At 39.5% G+C, this 16,489-nt stretch overlaps 1 protein-coding gene and 1 long non-coding RNA gene across 3 annotated transcripts in view; both read right to left on the reverse strand.

Moving 5' to 3' along the window:
• The window catches only part of LOC115584539 (glutamate--tRNA ligase-like), a 121,384-nt gene that overhangs the window by 61,990 nt on the left and 42,905 nt on the right, over nucleotides 1-16,489 (reverse strand). The gene's annotated exons all lie outside the window — the stretch shown is intronic.
• Nucleotides 12,888-15,940, reverse strand: LOC115584545 (uncharacterized). The gene is made up of 4 exons (XR_003984557.1): nucleotides 15,849-15,940; nucleotides 14,866-14,949; nucleotides 13,174-13,305; nucleotides 12,888-13,083 (listed from the first exon to the last, which is right to left on the reverse strand). It is a non-coding gene; the product is annotated as an uncharacterized LOC115584545 (long non-coding RNA).

Raw genomic sequence — 16,489 nt, forward strand, 5'->3', positions numbered from 1 at the left:
TTCTGACCGCTCTGCATACAGTTGCCTTGCTCAAGTGCTCTGCATCTCCGACGTTGTATAAAAAACTCCCATTTGCAAAAAAAACGCAGCGCAACACACAATATCTGCTGGGATGTGAGAGCATGACTTCGGTTGGTAATGTTGGAAATGTAAGGACGGATTAGGTTGTGTATGTAAATGATGGACTGTGACGTGAAACGGTACCGCTCAAAAAGATAACTGTCTGGAAATGCAAGAACATCTATGTACGGCCTGATAATCATCTCCCGACGAATATTTAATTCTCTGCGCAGTAATGCTGCACCTTCATCCACGGGATCATTATCAAAAGGACATGCCATGGTAGTGAAAATAGTCGCCCTCTAATATAACTTCTAATGTAGCCCTACTGACTGATTTTTGCAATGATTTTCTCAAAAAACAGACGGCAGAACTATACTACGCCAAAACTCGCCTGCTGACTGAATGAATGAGGAAATCAAATAGCGTGTGTGGCTGAAAGAGGGCGGAGACAGAGAGAAACTCGAGGTTTGTTGAGAAAAACCTTGTCCCGACCAGAGGCCTGTACTGCGAAGGGGGCTCAACATAGCCAGGCTTTGTGCTCATGATGCAGCTCAACAAAGCCCCAAGTCCCCAAACAGAGTTAAACGGTACTGCGACGGTGGTTATCAACTTACTTTGTCAAGTCCGGTTCTCTGCTTTGTGCTCTGCGCGCGTACATGTAAAAGGGGGCGTTTGACGTCATATTATTCTACTTCCGTGCGAAAATGGATCGATCCCGGGCCACATATTTTACTCAAGATGAGCAGATTCTTATTATGCAGGACTATGAAGAATTCAAGGACACAATCACGGCAAAAAGTAACACTGTCGCCGCCAGTAGAGCGAGGGAGGGCTGCTGGCAGAAAATAGCTGACCGTGTAAATGCGTAAGTTAACAATGATTAATATTAAGATAAATATTATATTAAGCCCTTAGTGTTTTAATTTCTGAAAGCTCAACATTGTGCAACTTTTACATATTAACCCTCATCCATTTAAAAAATAAATACACTGAGGTAACAACTATCTTTTTTCATTTTTGAATGATGTCTATATTGTTTTCACATTTTACTGATCTCAGTTATAGAATGCGCGTGTGTGTTTTATTGAAAGCGAGGCTGAGTGTGCGTAGGCTCGGTGTTTTTTTTTTTTTTTATTACTGTGTCGGGATGAACAAGCAAATGTAGCGACTGTCCCTGTACAATGACAATAAAGAGCTTCCTGACAGTGAAAATCGCTCAAGCCTGTAAGATTTGTGTTTGGGTGTACACTGCCCTACAACGGGTGAAACATTGATCAGTTCATCAGTTTATTCAAGCCACATCAAAGAAATAATTAACGTTGCTCATTATCTGTGACAAATAAATACTAGGTTGGCCTAATTAATATTTCATATTGCATTTTATTAAGATGTGGAAGCAGCAGTCGGACATGGCAGCAAGTTAGAGCCAAATACAAACACATCATTCAAAGTGGTATGTAGCCAAGCTGCCCCATCATTTTGTCAGTGTGGATAACATACTGTTTCCCATTTTATTTTAATATATCACTATCTTAAGCCAACAGGAAGAAGAATGAAAAGGGGAAGATTTCATTATGCAAGCAAGTAATACTGATGATGTAGAGGGGTATGAAAGTAGCTTACATTACCAGATATTTTATAGAATCCTTCCTTAACAAGCATTGTGCTCAAATGACTTGGGAACACTACAAACACGCAACACGCAGTGTTCTTGCTCAGATTTGCTGCATCACCAACTGAATGTAAAAAGGTTCCCGTGGCAAAAAAAAATGAAGGGCTACACAAACAGTTTGCCTTACAGTGAGCGCACAGCTTCTTCGAGTGGCATTCCTGACACTCGGCTCAATAAGTGAGCAAATGTTCCGTATTCCCTCGGCTGAAAATCTATATCGCTCATAGAGAATTTCATCAGGAAATGCCAGCGGATCAGCGCGATCTCGAAGAAGCCGCTCACATCGTAGTGCTGCCAGAATTATTCTTGCTCCCAGGTCCACCGGGTTCTCAATGAATGGTGACGCCATCTCCGAATGATTTACACAGTGAAACAGCTGCGCTTTTATAGCCGATTTTAAGCTGAAACTCTGAACATAACCTGGTCGGGACCAGGTTATGAGCTAAGCATAAGTTACCATGGTGATCTAGCCGGGTTAAAAGAGAGCCACCTTTGTAGTACAGGGAAGCCTGGCTTTAGACTCAACATACCTCGCTAACCCACTAAACTGGCTTCGCAGTACAGGCCTCAGGTTAGTTTCACAGAGTATGTTACCATGGTAACTGACCGAGAGCTTAAGTTACCTCTCTCTGTGAAACAGGCTGGAGTTACCCCTCTTTCTCTGGTTTGAGTTACCTCCCTTTGTGAAACGGAAAACTCAGAGTTTCCCTCATTTCAGGGTTAACAGACTCAGAGTTTTCACTAAACCTGCTTTGTGAAACGGACCCCTGCTCTCTGTGTGAAACACCTTGTTTCAACACCGGAGATTTACAGCCTGATGGCAACTTCCTGATAGGGGAGACTATCTTCATGTGCCTCGACAGTTCCCTCAACAACACATCATCACTGATGTATTGAGAGGAGACACTGATACAAACATATCGTTAACAACAGTGCCGGTCTCGTTCGCTTTGTTTACTTTTTCAATATCATCCACAAACAAAATAAAATCCACAAAAGCAGATTTAATGCTGCTGTGACCCACAACTTCTCCCACTGCCAGACTGCAGCCCTCCACTGAACAAGGGAAACCAAGAGAGAATTTAAATCCATGTTTCCTGTTGAGTTTGGTAAACTCTGTACCGTCATTAAGCACGCCGACCAGCAAAACCTGGCAGACCTCAAAAACCACGCACAAATCCCCTAAAACCACTTTTTACACACACTAACACAATAAACACCAAATACACCTACAAGATAAAGAAAACGCTCTCTCACACACACACTACTCAGCACACTCACTCCTTCCACTCAGAGAGAAAGAGAGAGAGACTGCAGAGGTGGAGGGCATGACAAGTTTTCTTCAAACTTACATTTCATACTTCCAAAAAGATGTGAAACATTTATTTTGTTGTCTGCCAACAATAAGATGACATTTCATTTTGAAACTAAAATATACAATTTGTTGAAAAAAGGTCCACAGACAGTACTGCACTGATATGGTTATTTTTTTATTCAAATGTAAAAAAAAAACAACAACAACAAAAAAAAAAATACAATAATAATATATTTAATCTGTACAAGTAATTACTGGTGCAAAGCTTTGTCATCCAGCTTTGATAATCAGGATAAAAACATTAACTGAGTCTCTGATTTGCAGGTTTTGATGCAGTAATTCTGTATGTCAACTTAGATGTTCACAAAAAGCCAAGGCTTCCAGGATCAGGAAGTACTAATACACTGCTACTGTATGGTCAGGGCTGTCATGTGCTTGAAGAAAAAGGACTGTTTCCTGCTCACATGGTGAAAAGCAGATGACCACTAAAAGTGGTGTGATGATTTTGATTGTCATGCACCCATGAGTTAACCCACAGACGCAAAAACACAACATCTCCAACCTCTAGAAGCAGCGTGACGCCATTAGAAGAACTCACGACATAGGATGGCTGATGCTCATATGCAATAAAAATATGTTCTCCATTTTTGACCAACACAGCACCTGAAGGATGTGAAGCATGTCCATGTCCATATATGTAGAACTCAAAGTGGTAGGCCCCTCTCACTGGTGCAATGAAAAAACCTGTGGAACATTTTAAATAAATAATCAACTGCTGCAACATTTGTCAACCAGGTTGATGTCAACATAACATAAAAGTGTGAATTTGAGTACCTGTGTTTGGGTTGTAGGCGTTTCCAATGTTAGTGATGATGTGTCTGAAGACCAGAGGAGTGTGTGTGTTATATGGTCCAGTATTTCCACCACCTGAAGCCAACAGTGAAGCTGAGAAAGCCACCTGTTTGACTGAGAGAGAGAGAGAGAGAGAAAGACAGAATGAGAGAGAGTAATGTCATTGTTGTGTGGAAACAACAACCTGATCAATATCTTCTGGATTTCAGTTGTGCCATCTTTTTTCTTTTCTTCCTTCTACTGATCTTGATGATGTTGTATTGTGAACACTGTTTCTGTTAAACAGTGAAGGCTGTCGTCTCGCCACCAAACTGGAAATTGCTGTAACTCCACTGTACAAAGTTGAATCTGCCCCAAACTTCACATGTTTGATAAAAGTCCTGAAGACATTGGCTAACATTCTTTTACAATCAAAACACCACCAAGTGTTCCATGTCATATATCTATCGCTGCTACATTTACACAAAACTCCCTGGTGTCACTATCTCAACCCAAGAGGAAGTCAGCCATTGTGATTTCTACTGCTCATTTTTAGCAATTTGCACGTGTTTTATTTTAAAATCTTCCTACAGCTTTAACCTGATCAACTTCAAGTTTTCACTGGCCAATCTTAAGACCTTTGTGATATAAATGTATTAAATACTTTAGTTTCATTGAACACTGTGGTGTGACAGATATCAATGATTCACCATAAAACAGGGCGTTGTTGTATCTCGATTGTACATGATTGAATAGGCACCAAACTTCACGTTTGATAATTGTCTTGTTCTGAGCACATTTACATGCCAATATTCAGTTACACTAACAACGCCCCTCAAATTTACTGATAAAAATTGCCTTGATGGCGGTATATAGTCAAGATTCTGATTTCTCCTTGGACATCGATTCAGTGACAAAGAATTATTCACCATGAAAAAGGAAGTACCAATAACTTCTGTGCAAATGGTCCAATCTGTCCCAAATGTCACATATTTAATCAGGATCCCGCCCAAAACACTTCAATGCCAATTAGCAGGCTGCTCCACCTGACAACAGAAATAAGGCATTTTCTAACAATCATTGACATAAAGCTTTCATTGTGCTGTCTTCTCTTGATATATAGTACTTCTACTTAACATTAAATTAGTGAGTGTCCCCTTGCATCACATGGTGGACAAAGGAAGTCACATCTTTTCACACAGTGTCCAAATCTAATGATGTGGTCAAATTCCTGCTGGTACACGCACTTGAGTTGCTGCCTTGTGCCTCGATATGAGGATTAAAATCTACAATTAAACCTACAATTAAAATATGTTGACTTGCTGGATTAGCTTGCTGTCTTATTATCTTCATCTCTCTTTAGAGCCTTTGTTTTCAGTGACATTTGCCCTGGCGTTAATAAAGATCTTCTTTAGTGTTTGTGCTGGAAAAAAGTGACATCATGACATATTTGTCTCTGTTGAAAACATTTGATCATTAAAGGTTTAATCATCAGTGTCTTTATCAATGTTAGCTTTGGTAATTGGACATTTAGATATTATCTTAGCAAAAACACTTTGTGTTGTGAAAATTGAGCTAACTTGTGTTATATATGTTTTTACTGACAGTGTTTAATTGTCCACATTCATTTCAGCTTATGAAACACTTTTATAATTAACTTTCATTATTAGAGCCGTGATGTTCTCCACACAGTACCTTGAAGTTGTTGTTTTAGCATCTCCAGCTCAGTCTTGTACTTCTCCTGCTCAGTCTTCTGTTCATTCAGTTTTGCTGCTTGCACTTCAAACAATATAAAAACCATCATATGTGCAACATAAGTGTACAAGCGTTTTTAATATATTTGTACTGAATTTGTAGATGTATTCGTTTGTAGATAGAAACATCCTCTGTGATCCCTCATCTTTATATCTAGGCCACCATCAGGTCAAAATCTTAATCAGTCCGATACTTTGGTTTATGACCAATCCTACAGATGTACACATCAGACTATACTGTACTTTGTATTTGTGCTGATTAATATCTGTGAGCACGCTGGTCTTGTTTTGTTTCTGTCCTTCAATTGTGTATGAAGCTGTAATATTGTAGGACACTGTAACAGTGACCTCAGTTTGTTGCTGTAGTGGAAAAATGGAAGAAACAAAAGAGTTTAAAAGGTGTAGAAGACAAGGATTTATAGACTGAGAACATTCGGTTGCTGTTGTTAAACTGACACACTGTGTACATTAAGAACAACGTTATAAAGTCTCCCAGGAGCTTTTCTTTGACTCATCTTTACCTGCAGGTCATACTGCAAAACAGTTCAGTGCTGCAACATTATACAAATCTGACCAAAACTGTTGTTGCTGTTGCCAAACTGACACACTGCGGATATTTAGAAGAACTCTATGAAGATTAACAGAATCTTTTCTTTGACCCACCTCTGTCTGCAAATGATGTTGTTAAAAAGGTCATACTCAGTCCTACTTTTCAACTTTTTGCATTTAATTTTCTTTATTGTGGTTGTTCTAGTTTTATATAAGTTGTTTGGGCATGCAGCAATTCCTCAGTGACCACTTTTTCTTTCTGTTGTTTTTCTTTAAAGAAAACATGTATACTTAACTCCTTGTAAATGTTCTAGTACAAATGTATACATCTGCAAAATCCAATAAAAAACAGATTGAAAAAAAAAGGTCATACTCTACCTTCATTCTCTCTCTGTAAGATCCTTATCTCCAGCCTCTGTTCAGCCAACGAGGCGCTCATCTCTCTCAGCACAGCATGGATGTCTTGTGTACATCTCTGTTGTTGGTCAGCAGCATTTGTTGGTTCTCTTCTCTCAGCTTCCGTTTGATCTCCAAGTGGAATAATTTGGTTGTCAGACTCTGTTTGAAGCTGAGCCGTGCAGAGAGAGCAGATCAGCAGCAACAGAGGAAAACACATTGTCATCTCCATTCTCAAAGTGACGGTCTGTTCAGTTCCACTGTATAGTTTCTGTGTTCATCTCAGTCTTAAATAGTGTCTGATGCTGATCAATCATTAACAGAAATTACCAGAAAACAGACACGTGCAGGACATCAGTTTGATAACACTGATCACATGGAGCATGTCATCAGAACACTGAAAACATTCATTAGAACCTGTACACCCATCAGTCAGGACATTAAAAAGACTAATAGGTGAAGTAAAAAACATTGATCACTTTGTTACAATGAAATGTGCTGGGAAACCTTGGGTCCTGATATTCATGTGGATGCTCCTTGACATGCACCACCCACCAGAACACTGTTGCAGACCAAGTATGATCGGACTTCATGCGGCTCAGACCATGGATGCTGAATTGGATTGTCATCTGGGAAACTTGGAGGCCAGGTCCACACCTTGAATACTTCTCTGGCCGTTCCTGAGCAGTTTGTAACAGGGACCATTGTCCTGCTTGGGAAGCCACTGCCAACGTGGAACATTGTTGTTGTTGTTGAGTGGCCAAATACTTTGTCTGCCAAAGTGTTCAGGTGTGTTGTGCACGTCAAGTAGAATCCACATCAATGACATGATGCAGAACACTGCACTATAAAGAGATGATCAAATTCATTCCTTTACCTCTTCCTCCTTTTAATATTGTGGCTGATCTGTGTATGTTGGAATGTAGCTTTCAATACTTGAACCATTATTTTTGCTAAAATGTGCATTATTGAAGGTCAAAATCATGTATAAAATGATATATATGTCACCTCATGGCTGATAACACTGACAGGTAAGAAAGACAGCATCAGATCAATATAATTATCATCCTCACTGAAGTTTGAGAGTGTAAACATTGAATGACCTGACATGAAAAACAAGCCATTAAAGGAGTAACAAACAAAACATTATCAGCCTGACCTGTTTAAACATTAACGACACAGTCAGATGTAGTGACCTCCCTCAGGTTGTTAATTGGCTGAGATAACAACAGAAACTCATGTTAGATGAGTCATAAAGAACATTTTTCTCTCTTTACTTCCTCAATGAATCCAGCACGATAATAAAGTCTGACTTTGGAAGAGCAACAACACATTTAACAACAACATCCACTGTCATAAAATCATAATATGACAAGTGTAGAACTTCTCTACTGAAAATGGATCAGATTGGCTGTTGATCAGCTTTAATCTCATAAACATCTGTGACAACAGCTTTCTAAAGTTCAATATGAATGAACAGAGACACAGAGCAGATAAACGGGGCTGAGGAGGATGGGACTGGAGCCGAGCAGAAGGAATGAGCAGGTACTACGATCTAGCGAAGTGGATATGGCAGAGCTGAGTCTTTGTAGGATTCTTATTTGCAGGATAGGATGCAGCTGATGTGGCTCCACCCAGGTCCACTCACCTGTCTCCACCCACACACATACAGAGAGAGAGAGAGACTGCAGAGGAGGTGGAAGTGGAGAGCGTGAAAACTTTTGGTCACTTTCATACTCCCAAACAGAAGTGAAACAATTATTTTGTTGTCTGCCAACAATAAGAACATATTTCATTCTGAAACTGTCATGCTTCATGTTTTTTATGTCTTTGGATTGTGTCTCTTGTCTTATGTTTTGATTTGCTTGTCCTTTTTATGTCTCTCGGTGTTCCCCTCATGCTCTTTCCATTATGTTCTCTCCTCTGTATTGTCCCATTCCTCCTTTCTCGTCTGTCTCCCCCTGTCTTTCAGTATTGTTTCCTTCATGCCTTCTCCTCTGTGCCTTCCCCTCATCATCTCACCTCACCTGTTCCTCGTCTCGTCATTAGTGTCTGTGTATTTAGATTCTTCCCTCTTCTCTTTATCAGTCCATTGTTCCTGTTTGTTTGCTTCTGTCTGGTGTTGCATGAGATGTTCTCCCTGAAGTCACTGTGTTTCCTCTGGAGTCTTCTGTTCCTCAGTGGTTTGTTTTTGGATTTTGATTTCTGGTTTTCCTAGGTTTGCTTTGTTACTTTGCCTTCTTGCCCTTTTTACTAGTTTGAGGAATTAGCTCCTTTTGTTCGTGTGCATTCAGCTTTTTATTTATTAAAGCTCGCTTTTTGTTCCCCCTGATCCTGCCTCCTGTCTAATCTGCATTTGAGTCCACCTTTTAGTTTTTCCCCTTTAAACATCCCGTGATAGAGACAATGTGAAAGAAAGGTCCACAGACAGTACTGCACTGACATGTTTATGCTTGCATTCAAATGTGAAAGAAGCCAATGGCAATACATTTAATATGTACAAATAATTATTGGTGCAAATCTTTGTCATCCAGCTTTGATAATCAGGATACAAACATTAACTGAGTCTTTGATTTGAAGGATTTGATGCAGTAATTCTGTATGTCAACAGACATTTCCACAGTTTTCTCACAAATTAGTTCACTTCTTTAATCTAGTGTTAACAAAAATGGCACAACTATTTCTCATTGTCAATCACTGTGCATTTTGATTTCAATCAAGAAAACATATGGAGATGAAAAATGTATGAACCTTTTCTTATCAAAAGGTTGTTGTTGTGCTGTGTTGCCAATAAGCTTGAGTACAAAAGAGAAAAGTAACTGTCACCAGGTCATACTAATACACTGCTACTGTGTAGTCAGGGCTATCATAAGGCTGAAGAAGAAGAAGGACTGTTTCCTGCTCACATGGTGAAAATCAGATGACCACTGAAGGTGGTATGATTTCCATTGTCACACCCATGAGTTAATCCACAGACTGACAGGCACAACATTGCCATCTAGAAGCAGCGTGACACCATTAGAAGGGTTTACATCATAGGTTGGCTGATACTCATATGCAATACAAATGTGTTCTCCATTCTTGACCAACACAGCACCTGAAGCATGTCCCCATCTAAATATATGTAACTCAAAGTGGTAGGCTCCTCTCACTGGTGCAATGAACCTGTGGGACATTTTAAATGAAGAATCAACTGCTGCAACCATCTGTCAACCAGATACAGTACATCAATACATAAATAAACAAATAAATAAAACATACAGATTAGAGGCCTGTACTGCGAAGGGGGCTCAACATAGCCAGGCTTTGTGCTCATGATGCAGCTCAACAAAGCCCCAAGTCCCCAAACAGAGTTAAACGGTACTGCGACGGTGGTTATCAACTTACTTTGTCAAGTCCGGTTCTCTGCTTTGTGCTCTGCGCGCGTACATGTAAAAGGGGGCGTTTGACGTCATATTATTCTACTTCCGTGCGAAAATGGATCGATCCCGGGCCACATATTTTACTCAAGATGAGCAGATTCTTATTATGCAGGACTATGAAGAATTCAAGGACACAATCACGGCAAAAAGTAACACTGTCGCCGCCAGTAGAGCGAGGGAGGGCTGCTGGCAGAAAATAGCTGACCGTGTAAATGCGTAAGTTAACAATGATTAATATTAAGATAAATATTATATTAAGCCCTTAGTGTTTTAATTTCTGAAAGCTCAACATTGTGCAACTTTTACATATTAACCCTCATCCATTTAAAAAATAAATACACTGAGGTAACAACTATCTTTTTTCATTTTTGAATGATGTCTATATTGTTTTCACATTTTACTGATCTCAGTTATAGAATGCGCGTGTGTGTTTTATTGAAAGCGAGGCTGAGTGTGCGTAGGCTCGGTGTTTTTTTTTTTTTTATTACTGTGTCGGGATGAACAAGCAAATGTAGCGACTGTCCCTGTACAATGACAATAAAGAGCTTCCTGACAGTGAAAATCGCTCAAGCCTGTAAGATTTGTGTTTGGGTGTACACTGCCCTACAACGGGTGAAACATTGATCAGTTCATCAGTTTATTCAAGCCACATCAAAGAAATAATTAACTTTGCTCATTATCTGTGACAAATAAATACTAGGTTGGCCTAATTAATATTTCATATTGCATTTTATTAAGATGTGGAAGCAGCAGTCGGACATGGCAGCAAGTTAGAGCCAAATACAAACACATCATTCAAAGTGGTATGTAGCCAAGCTGCCCCATCATTTTGTCAGTGTGGATAACATACTGTTTCCCATTTTATTTTAATATATCACTATCTTAAGCCAACAGGAAGAAGAATGAAAAGGGGAAGATTTCATTATGCAAGCAAGTAATACTGATGATGTAGAGGGGTATGAAAGTAGCTTACATTACCAGATATTTTATAGAATCCTTCCTTAACAAGCATTGTGCTCAAATGACTTGGGAACACTACAAACACGCAACACGCAGTGTTCTTGCTCAGATTTGCTGCATCACCAACTGAATGTAAAAAGGTTCCCGTGGCAAAAAAAAATGAAGGGCTACACAAACAGTTTGCCTTACAGTGAGCGCACAGCTTCTTCGAGTGGCATTCCTGACACTCGGCTCAATAAGTGAGCAAATGTTCCGTATTCCCTCGGCTGAAAATCTATATCGCTCATAGAGAATTTCATCAGGAAATGCCAGCGGATCAGCGCGATCTCGAAGAAGCCGCTCACATCGTAGTGCTGCCAGAATTATTCTTGCTCCCAGGTCCACCGGGTTCTCAATGAATGGTGACGCCATCTCCGAATGATTTACACAGTGAAACAGCGGCGCTTTTATAGCCGATTTTAAGCTGAAACTCTGAACATAACCTGGTCGGGACCAGGTTATGAGCTAAGCATAAGTTACCATGGTGATCTAGCCGGGTTAAAAGAGAGCCACCTTTGTAGTACAGGGAAGCCTGGCTTTAGACTCAACATACCTCGCTAACCCACTAAACTGGCTTCGCAGTACAGGCCTCAGGTTTAGTTTCACAGAGTATGTTACCATGTAACTGACCGAGAGCTTAAGTACCTCTCTCTGGTGAAAACAGGGCTGGAGTACCCCTCTTTCTCTGGTTTGAGTTACCTCCCTTTGTGAAACGGAAAACTCAGAGTTTCCTCATTTCAGGGTTAACAGACTCAGAGGTTTTCACTAAACCTGCTTTGTGAAACGGACCCCTGCTCTCTGTGTGAAACACCTTGTTTCAACACCGGAGATTTACAGCCTGATGGCCAACTTCCTGATAGGGGAGACTATCTTCATGTGCCTCGACAGTTCCCTCAACAACACATCATCACTGATGTATTGAGAGGAGACACTGATACAAACATATCGTAACAAACAGTGCCGGTCTCGTTCGCTTTGTTTACTTTTTCAATATCATCCACAAACAAAATAAAATCCACAAAAGCAGATTTAATGCTGCTGTGACCCACAACTTCTCCCACTGCCAGACTGCAGCCCTCCACTGAACAAGGGAAACCAGAGAGAATTTAAATCCATGTTTCCTGTTGAGTTTGGTAAACTCTGTACCGGCATTAAGCACGCCGACCAGCAAAAACCTGGCAGACCTCAAAAACCACGCACAAATCCCCTAAAACCACTTTTTACACACACTAACACAATAAACACCAAATACACCTACAAGATAAAGAAAACGCTCTCTCACACACACACTACTCAGCACACTCACTCCTTCCACTCAGAGAGAAAGAGAGAGAGACTGCAGAGGTGGAGGGCATGACAAGTTTTCTTCAAACTTACATTTCATACTTCCAAAAAGATGTGAAACATTTATTTTGTTGTCTGCCAACAATAAGATGACATTTCATTTTGAAACTAAAATATACAATTGTTGAAAAAAGGTCCACAGACAGTACTGCACTGATATGGTTATTTTTTATTCAAATGTAAAAAAAAAAACAACAACAACAAAAAAAAAAATACAATAATAATATATTTAATCTGTACAAGTAATTACTGGTGCAAAGCTTTGTCATCCAGCTTTGATAATCAGGATAAAACATTAACTGAGTCTCTGATTTGCAGGTTTTGATGCAGTAATTCTGTATGTCAACTTAGATGTTCACAAAAAGCCAAGGCTTCCAGGATCAGGAAGTACTAATACACTGCTACTGTATGGTCAGGGCTGTCATGTGCTTGAAGAAAAAGGACTGTTTCCTGCTCACATGGTGAAAAGCAGATGACCACTAAAAGTGGTGTGATGATTTTTGATTGTCATGCACCCATGAGTTAACCCACAGACGCAAAAACACAACATCTCCACCTCTAGAAGCAGCGTGACGCCATTAGAAGAACTCACGACATAGGATGGCTGATGCTCATATGCAATAAAAATATGTTCTCCATTTTTGACCAACACAGCACCTGAAGGATGTGAAGCATGTCCATGTCCATATATGTAGAACTCAAAGTGGTAAGGCCCTCTCACTGGTGCAATGAAAAAACCTGTGGAACATTTTAAATAAATAATCAACTGCTGCAACAGTTGTCAACCAGGTTGATGTCAACATAACATAAAAGTGTGAATTTGAGTACCTGTGTTTGGGTTGTAGGCGTTTCCAATGTTAGTGATGATGTGTCTGAAGACCAGAGGAGTGTGTGTGTTATATGGTCCAGTATTTCCACCACCTGAAGCCAACAGTGAAGCTGAGAAAGCCACCTGTTTGACTGAGAGAGAGAGAGAGAGAGAAAGACAGAATGAGAGAGAGTAATGTCATTGTTGTGTGGAAACAACAACCTGATCAATATCTTCTGGATTTCAGTTGTGCCATCTTTTTCTTTTCTTCCTTCTACTGATCTTGATGATGTTGTATTGTGAACACTGTTTCTGTTAAACAGTGAAGGCTGTCGTCTCGCCACCAAACTGGAAATTGCTTGTAACTCCACTGTACAAAGTTGAATCTGCCCCAAACTTCACATGTTGATAAAAGTCCTGAAGACATTGGCTAACATTCTTTTACAATCAAAACACCACCAAGTGTTCCATGTCATATATCTATCGCTGCTACATTTACACAAAACTCCCTGGTGTCACTATCTCAACCCAAGAGGAAGTCAGCCATTGTGATTTCTACTGCTCATTTTTTAGCAATTTGCACGTGTTTTTATTTTAAAATCTTCCTACAGCTTTAACCTGATCAACTTCAAGTTTTCACTGGCCAATCTTAAGACCTTTGTGATATAAATGTATTAAATACTTTAGTTTCATTGAACACTGTGGTGTGACAGATATCAATGATTCACCATAAAACAGGGCGTTGTTGTATCTCGATTGTACATGATTGAATAGGCACCAAACTTCACGTTTGATAATTGTCTTGTTCTGAGCACATTTACATGCCAATATTCAGTTACACTAACAACGCCCCTCAAATTTACTGATAAAAATTGCCTTGATGGCGGGTATATAGTCAAGATTCTGATTTCTCCTTGGACATCGATTCAGTGACAAAGAATTATTCACCATGAAAAAGGAAGTACCAATAACTTCTGTGCAAATGGTCCAATCTGTCCCAAATGTCACATATTAATCAGGATCCCGCCCAAAACACTTCAATTGCCAATTAGCAGGCTGCTCCACCTGACAACAGAAATAAGGCATTTTCTAACAATCATTGACATAAAGCTTTCATGTGCTGTCTTCTCTTGATATATAGTACTTCTACTTAACATTAAATTAGTGAGTGTCCCCTTGCATCACATGGTGGACAAAGGAAGTCACATCTTTCACACAGTGTCCAAATCTAATGATGTGGTCAAATTCCTGCTGGTACACGCACTTGAGTTGCTGCCTTGTGCCTCGATATGAGGATTAAAATCTACAATTAAACCTACAATTAAAATATGTTGACTTGCTGGATTAGCTTGCTGTCTTATTATCTTCATTTCTCTTTAGAGCCTTTGTTTTCAGTGACATTTGCCCCTGGCGTTAATAAAGATCTTCTTTAGTGTTTGTGCTGGAAAAAAGTGACATCATGACATATTTGTCTCTGTTGAAAACATTTGATCATTAAAGGTTTAATCATCAGTGTCTTTATCAATGTTAGCTTTGGTAATTGGACATTTAGATATTATCTTAGCAAAAACACTTTGTGTTGTGAAAATTGAGCTAACTTGTGTTATATATGTTTTTACTGACAGTGTTTAATTGTCCACATTCATTTCAGCTTATGAAACACTTTATAATTAACTTTCATTATTAGAGCCGTGATGTTCTCCACACAGTACCTTGAAGTTGTTGTTTTAGCATCTCCAGCTCAGTCTTCTACTTCTCCTGCTCAGTCTTCTGTTCATTCAGTTTTGCTGCTTGCACTTCAAACAATATAAAAACCATCAATATGTGCAACATAAGTGTACAAGCGTTTTTAATATATTTGTACTGAATTTGTAGATGTATTCGTTTGTAGATAGAAACATCCTCTGTGATCCCTCATCTTTATATCTAGGCCACCATCAGGTCAAAATCTTAATCAGTCCGATACTTTGGTTTATGACCAATCCTACAGATGTACACATCAGACTATACTGTACTTTGTATTTGTGCTGATTATATCTGTGAGCACGCTGGTCTTGTTTTGTTTCTGTCCTTCAATTGTGTATGAAGCTGTAATATTGTAGGACACTGTAACAGTGACCTCAGTTTGTTGCTTGTGTAGTGGAAAAATGGAAGAAACAAAAGAGTTTAAAAGGTGTAGAAGACAAGGATTTATAGACTGAGAACATTCGGTTGCTGTTGTTAAACTGACACACTGTGTACATTAAGAACAACGTTATAAAGTCTCCCAGGAGCTTTTCTTTGACTCATCTTACCTGCAGGTCATACTGCAAACAGTTCAGTGCTGCAACATTATACAATCTGACCAAAACTGTTGTTGCTGTTGCCAACTGACACACTGCGGATATTTAGAAGAACTCTATGAAGATTAACAGAATCTTTTCTTTGACCCACCTCTGTCTGCAAATGATGTTGTTAAAAGGTCATACTCAGTCCTACTTTCAACTTTTTGCATTTAATTTTCTTTATTGTGGTTGTTCTAGTTTTATATAAGTTGTTTTGGGCTGCAGCAATTCCTCAGTGACCACTTTTTCTTTCTGTTGTTTTTCTTTAAAGAAAACATGTATACTTAACTCCTTGTAAATGTTCTAGTACAAATGTATACATCTGCAAAATCCAATAAAAAACAGATTGAAAAAAAAAGGTCATACTCTACCTTCATTCTCTCTCTGTAAGATCCTTATCTCCAGCCCTCTGTTCAGCCAACGAGGCGCTCATCTCTCTCAGCACAGCATGGATGTCTTGTGTACATCTCTGTTGTTGGTCAGCAAGCATTTGTTGGTTCTCTTCTCTCAGCTTCCAGTTTGATCTCCAAGTGGAATAATTTGGTTGTCAGACTCTGTTTGAAGCTGAGCCGTGCAGAGAGAGCAGATCAGCAGCAACAGAGGAAACACATTGTCATCTCCATCTCAAAGTGACGGTCTGTTCAGTTCCACTGTATAGTTTCTGTGTTCATCTCAGTCTTAAATAGTGTCTGATGCTGATCAATCATTAACAGAAATTACCAGAAAACAGACACGTGCAGGACATCAGTTGATAACACTGATCACATGGAGCAGTCATCAGAACAACTGAAAACATTCATTAGAACCTGTACACCCATCAGTCAGGACATTAAAAAGACTAATAGGTGAAGTAAAAAACATTGATCACTTTGTTACAATGAAATGTGCTGGGAACCTTGGGTCCTGATATTCATGTGGGATGCTCCTTGACATGCACCACCCACAGAACCTGTTGCAGACCAAGTATGATCGGACTTCATGCGGCTCAGCCATGGATGCTGAATTGGATTGT

Source organism: Sparus aurata, chromosome 7 (genome assembly GCF_900880675.1).
Source record: "Sparus aurata chromosome 7, fSpaAur1.1, whole genome shotgun sequence".
NCBI lineage: Eukaryota > Metazoa > Chordata > Actinopteri > Spariformes > Sparidae > Sparus > Sparus aurata.